The sequence below is a fragment of the Bombus huntii genome, unplaced genomic scaffold, assembly GCF_024542735.1.
Source record: "Bombus huntii isolate Logan2020A unplaced genomic scaffold, iyBomHunt1.1 ctg00000147.1, whole genome shotgun sequence".
Classification (NCBI taxonomy): domain Eukaryota; kingdom Metazoa; phylum Arthropoda; class Insecta; order Hymenoptera; family Apidae; genus Bombus; species Bombus huntii.
This window is the reverse complement of record NW_026099392.1, coordinates 1-6602: the sequence shown is the minus strand read 5'-3', so window position 1 is coordinate 6602 and position 6602 is coordinate 1. Positions and strand designations below refer to the sequence as shown.

The window sequence follows — 6602 nt, the reverse complement described above, 5'->3', positions numbered from 1 at the left end:
TTTCTCCATAAGAGTACTTTTTCATTTATATGTGTTCAAAAATACATGTGTTCAACCGTGAAGCATATGTCACCTACAACGAAAAAGAGTTTTCCTATACTTAATATTTCCTTTATATACCTATGAAAGTCTATTCTTCGCGTAGTATGAAATTATGAATAAATCTGGAATATTGTTCAATCTGAAAAGAAAAATAACTTATTGACATCATTCATTGATACGAGATTCAGAATGTTTGTTTTGTCTTGCAGAAAAAGAAGGCAGCCCTCCCTTTCTTTTAATGTGAAATAGAAAGCGAAAATTTGAAAACAGATTTTTTGGAAATTTACTTGCAAATATCGTTTTCAATATCGTGATTTTCTTCCCAATGGTACTGTACTTTCAAATTTTCCAGTATCCCTCTAAAAACAAAAAGTCGAACCTCGTTATTGTTAACGTAGGCATTACAAGGAAGAGAAGTATTAGAAAGCAGCTCCTTTTTGTTATGGATTTCTTTATAATCATGTAAATAAGAAATTCCGGAAATTTTTTCCTAAAGAATTTAATTCTTGTGCTTTGATTGATAATTATTACACTACATACTAACTTTTCGCATACTGTTCGCGTCTAACAATTTCCTAATAATAACTACTTCAAAATAACATATGTTCTTGCACGAATTCAAAAGTACGTATGATACAATTACAATTGATTCTAAAATAATAATTATTTAAAGATATTAAGATACTAATTAAACGTTTCACTATATTTCAAAATCTGGAACAACAAATTTTTATTTATAAAAAATGAAACTGTGTTTATATATTCTTTGTCATGATGCTATTTCTTATTACCATGTCGACATTTTTTAAAATTCATTTTGTTATCTCTACGCAATATGAAAATTCATATACTGCTTAATATTTTTTACATATTATCCATCCACCGCATGATATCTCCTGAAAAATCAAAATATTAATGTTATATTATTACAATGCTTCTTAAATTTCAATTTTTGACAAATTTGAAATCCAATATATTTTGCACAATTATTATTTATCAAAAAATTCCAAGTTAGTAACTTTCTTTTCAAATGGCAAATAACATATACTTTGACTTACCTGTAAGTTTTTGTTCCTAATCATCATTTCCTCTTATAGAACATCATTATTGTTCTTATAATTACTACCAGTGTCATAGATATTGTAGTGGCTACAACTGAATTAATAGAAAATGATAAATAACTGTGTATAACACTAACACATAATTGTGTATAACAATGACAGATAACTTTTACTTACATATCAGTCGATAAGGGATTACTGTGATATCCTGTTGATGTTTCTTAAGGCACTTGATTAGGTGCGATACGGTATCATTCCTTATGGTATACTGTAGATAAGTATTTTAGAAAATAACAAGAATAAATCTAAATTATTCAGAGGTTCCAGTTTCGGCTTAGACATAAATACAGGACCATTTGCAAAGAAGAAAGGGTGCGTTTCTACAGCCTCGTTATAGTAACCATGAATACCAATCTCTGAATTACTGGTTACTAAACATAAATATCCTATAAAATTTAATATATTTCTTTAATTTTTAATACATACATGAGTTAGTAGTTCTAAATTATGAATCATCCTACCTGTGATATTACACTTTTCCTTATAATATCATCACTCGAGTGAACAACATTAAGATCATGTAAACCATGTCATCCTATCTTACTGTGAAGATACTTAGTTATGTTATCTAACATTATAAAAATATCATCAAATTCAAGTCCTTTTATTCACATCACATGGCCACGACGATCTGGTTCTTCGTTATATAATGTTCTAAAATTTGTCGTATATATAGGATGTACAAACCGTGATATCAAGGTATCAGTTCTTCCTTCCCAAGGGACAGTTTCATTAAAATTCTGATAGAATTAAAAATTAATTATTAATATTCTAACAATCATATATGTTAAATACATTATAGTCAACGATATATACTTGAGCGAATGTAGGGGTGATTCCTTGATAATTATAAATGTCATCAGCCCACATCATTGTGCCACTTCTTTGTACTCCAGCCTCTAGATTAACAGCCTAAACAAACATACGAAATTTTATAGAAGCTGTACAAAATATAGTATATATGCGCAATATTGAAGCGTTCAAGGGGATATAAAGGTAATGTACATCACATACACGTGTACTCTCATGCAACAAAATACAATTAGATTTAATAGTATAAGCTCTTTTATTCATCATAATAGATTGGAAATTTAAGTGTCTTACGAGGGTGAGTAAAAAGTTACCCGCTCTGTCGGTGTAGAATTTATTTTAAGCAATTGTCAAAAAAGACATACATCATTTTTTGACATAATCACTCGATTTCTGTATACACTTTGTCCATTTGCCGAAGGACCTTTATATTTTCTCATTAAAAAATGTTTTGGGCTGAGCTGCGAACCACGAATGCATCGTCGTCTTCACCTTTTCATCAGCTTTTTCGGCATCCATCTCGCACAAACTTTTTAAAATCCAAATCTGTCGTGTACTATTGCATAAGCAGAGCCGTGGCTGATTTGCAAATGATTTGCCACATTATCCACTGTCACTCGTCTATTCCATAGAGCATAAGTTCATGAGCACGTTCAATGTTGTCATCGTGGATGTGGACGGGCGTCCAGCTGTTTTTTCATAACACTTGTGCGATCTTCTTTGAACTTTTGTGCCCATTCAAACACACTTCGTGACAAAACACTTTCTCCATAATGTGCATTAAATCTTTGATAAATATAGGCATCAAACATAACCTCCGACCACAAGAAACGAATCACAGCATCCTGCACTGTTTTCCTGCAAATCACCATTGCAAAGCGCCATTACTCGCGCAACGGTCACAAACGAATTGACGTAACACAAAGAAACCTGCGCAGCAGCACTGAACAGATATTGACGTCATACGAAGAGTGCAGATGGATCAATACGGTCGACAGAAGTTTTAACTATCTGGAGTGCGGATAAATTTTTACTGAGAGTCGTATAGGAATCTATAATCTGTAAGTACACCTTTGGCTGAATGGAAATTTCTCTTACATATAGTCAAAAATGCAGAAACTGTGTATTGAATTGGAAAGTGATAAAAAATAAGTGAAGTTTCGAGGTTGCATGTGATTGCATGAGTACACAGGACGTTTTTAGCGAATAAAAAATAATTTTGAAAGACACGAGACTTATCTTGTATTTTATGCACTCTCTGTGTCCGAATTTCCAGAAGCTCTCTATCTTATGAAGTGTTTTAGATTAGCCGGAAAATTTTGTACGTACATACAAGAAGTATACGATCTAAGTGGAATATTCCATTATTCTCTTGATACAAAAGAAACGAAATTTACAGAACTTCTCAGAAAGTTGGTTTATTATTACCAAATTAATAGAATTAATATACGTTTATCATCTTTACATACCTAAGTTGTGGAGGTTTATCGTGCGTAAAAAATTAGTGTCGTTTCAAAGTTACATTTCGTACATTTTAAGCCTATAATTTGTAACGTACAAAACAATGTAAATTTGAGCTGTTTCTTATCTCCACAATAAGAAAATCCAACTTTACGTTTTTTACACAATGATATTTATGGAACAGTAATATCATATTATTGCATCGCTTGGAGAATGAAGTCAAGGTACGATGTGACCCTAGTGTAAACGCTGGGATACCCAGCTGTGCCGCACTTATAAGCATAAGACACAATACCTATTAAATACGAGGTTAATTCATGTTGTATCAGCAGTGATCCGCCGCGGTCAGCCTGAAAGGATCGTTAAATTTTTAATCAAAGATACTGAAATATATCGATCGAATTGTATTGAAATTATACTTATATACAGTAATAATCTTCTATTGATTTGTGTATTGAAATACTCCAATTTATAACGTACATGTTATATGTATTTTGAGCAAAACTAAGATTAGAGGAAATTAGATTAAATACCATAACGAGGTGTGAGAAGTGGGCAAAACTATTAAATTGTGTTTATCTATTATTTTTAATGTTTAAGACGTCGATTTGATGTTAATTCGAATCGACGTGTCTTCAGATACCGTATAGTTTGTAGTAACTCTGTAACTTAATTACCGTACAAGAATCCTCTCCACCCTGAGCATGTTCGGCGCATATTATACCATCAGTGATATCAGGTGCATTAGGAAATTTGGAATAAGCTATTTTGCATTCGGCGTTCTTAATCACTGGCATTTGTACTTCCATTAATGCATTACGTCGTGGTCGTCCTACGAAGAAAATAAGAAAGATATTTAAGACTGGAACTATTTAATTTTATTATAAAATTGATATCACTTACTATATCTTAATGCTCCCGATCCAGCAACAAGGGGGTTATAGCCGACGAAGTTGCTCTTTCGTAGGGGCTCTTTCGTACAAATGGGATATACGTACCCTGAAAAATAAAAAAATAAATGAAAATGCAGGAAACTAATGACCAAAAGTATGAGAAAGAATTATACACGCTTTATGACACAATATATGTGTACAGTAAGAAATTTCAGGATATGATACTTCAGTAATACTCAATAGCATATATATATATATATATATATATATATATATATATTTGAGGACTTACTCGAAAATGGCACCTCCTCCACCAATCTAAGAATGGCAATATTATGATTGTGTATGTTTTCTATTCCATCCATATGTGCACAATGTGCTGCGGTCAAAACATGCCTAGCCGATATCAGGGAACCTCCGCACTTCCATAGTGGTTTGTCTGGGTTTCGGGGATTACGAAAACCTAATGCAGCGATTCATGGCCAAGCGCCTAAAATGCAATAGTCATAGTTGTGAATATACATAATTTTTTCTCACATAACGAGTAACAACGATTATTACCTATTCGAAATTCGATCATACAGCAGACGATAAGTACATACGTACAAATACTCTGAAACAGAGATTTGATAAAGACAGAAATTAAATTTTTATTCCAGTGGAATACAAATTATTAAATAATTCTATATAATTTCTATTTGAACTATACTGAACTATAAAGTTCAAACGTGTAATTTCTGCCCTAACAGTTTTTGATCTCTATCCATATTATTACTCCTATATCAATTTTTTATTTCAAGCAAAAAGATACTCTTCCTAACATGAAGTAAAAGAAAGAAATAATTCAAGTTAATAAGTAAAGTTACTACCGATAAAATCATAGCATTATTATTTAGTCTAATTGAAATGTACATTGATGTGCTGTTTAATGCCTTTAAAGTTCATTCTTTGCAGTAAATGGCTTATTATTAATCGGAAAGAAAGACATAAAACGTACCAAGTTCAGCTGGTTTACCATCGACCACCCTGGTATGAGAGACGTTGCTAAAACCTCAGTATGGTGGTCGCAAAGCCTTATACTTATACACAGTTTTTATTAAAATTTCTCTCTTCTCTTTGTTTGGATCGTTCGGACAGCAAACGATCGTAACATTGCCCTGGTATCTGCACACTGATCGTCTATAAAAATCGGTGGCTGTACGGTACTGTATCTGCCATATTTCTTGCAGAGGTTTACATTTTCTGTAGTCAAGGCACCTGCCTTCTTGATTGTCCGGTGTGGTACATTCTGGATCAAACAATTTTAAAACATTTATACAGTTCAAAGATGCGTAAGAAAGCGACACCGATTACTCAACTTTCGAAGTAAAAAGCCGATCGAGTCCACCGGATTGCCCTACAGACACGTATTAATCCGTAAGAGTTAGTCATCATGTTGATAATAATTATCTAAAGAAACTTTTCACGTGAAAATATAAAATTTTAATTGATTAGATATTGTGTTAGCCATACTTAAGAAAGAAAATGAAAATGAATGAAATGAAAGAAAAGGACTACCTTCAACCTCATTTTTTAAATAAACACTTTGTCAGTTTTGCGGTAAATAAGTTCTTAGGAATTCAGGACAGTTTTTAGTGAATCATTTTGTTTCGACCGTTCGCGGAGAGACGCGATCGCGAGATAGCACGTCAACGAGAGTTGTAATTTCCCGTTACGATTAAATAATCGACGCCACGAACTGATCAGTTCAGTAGTTCAATGAAATTCCACAGAATTAACACAAATAAATTAATGTTTATTTCAACAACTTATTAACTAGAAAGATATAAATGGAACAAAAAAAATGTAACTGCGTTTTGGTTGATAAGTAATGCGCGACATACCACCTGTGTTGACGGTTCGACTTCTCGAAAAGTTCTGAACGCCTTTCGATTTTTTTCGTTTTTTCTGGAAGGCGACCCCCACTACGTTCGGATCACGCCACATTCTTTTACGCGAGGTAAAATAACGACCACGAGTCGACGTTTCTGGAAGTCGCCCTGCTTAATGAATCATGCGCTTGCCACTACAATGTTTGTTTGCCGGGCAGACGCGACGGTCCGTCTGCGACATTATAGTGCCGCGATCGATAGTTAAGAATATGACCTATGGTAAGCCGCATGGCGTAACATTCTCCCCCCGTTGAGAGGGTACCGATCAAACTAGCGAGGTGTGGTTGAAGTTCCCATCTTATTTCGTCTCGGTGGCTAGTTGTTCGGGTTTCTCGAGATCGGGT

General features: G+C 33.5%; 1 long non-coding RNA gene across 1 annotated transcript; it reads right to left on the bottom strand.

Moving 5' to 3' along the window:
- Positions 1-1702: 1702 nt before the first annotated feature.
- LOC126877337 (uncharacterized) lies at positions 1703-2409 on the bottom strand. Its single transcript, XR_007694931.1, has 3 exons — positions 2288-2409; positions 1980-2075; positions 1703-1903 (listed from the first exon to the last, which is right to left on the bottom strand). It is a non-coding gene; the product is annotated as an uncharacterized LOC126877337 (long non-coding RNA).
- Between the last annotated feature and the right edge of the window lie 4193 nt (positions 2410-6602).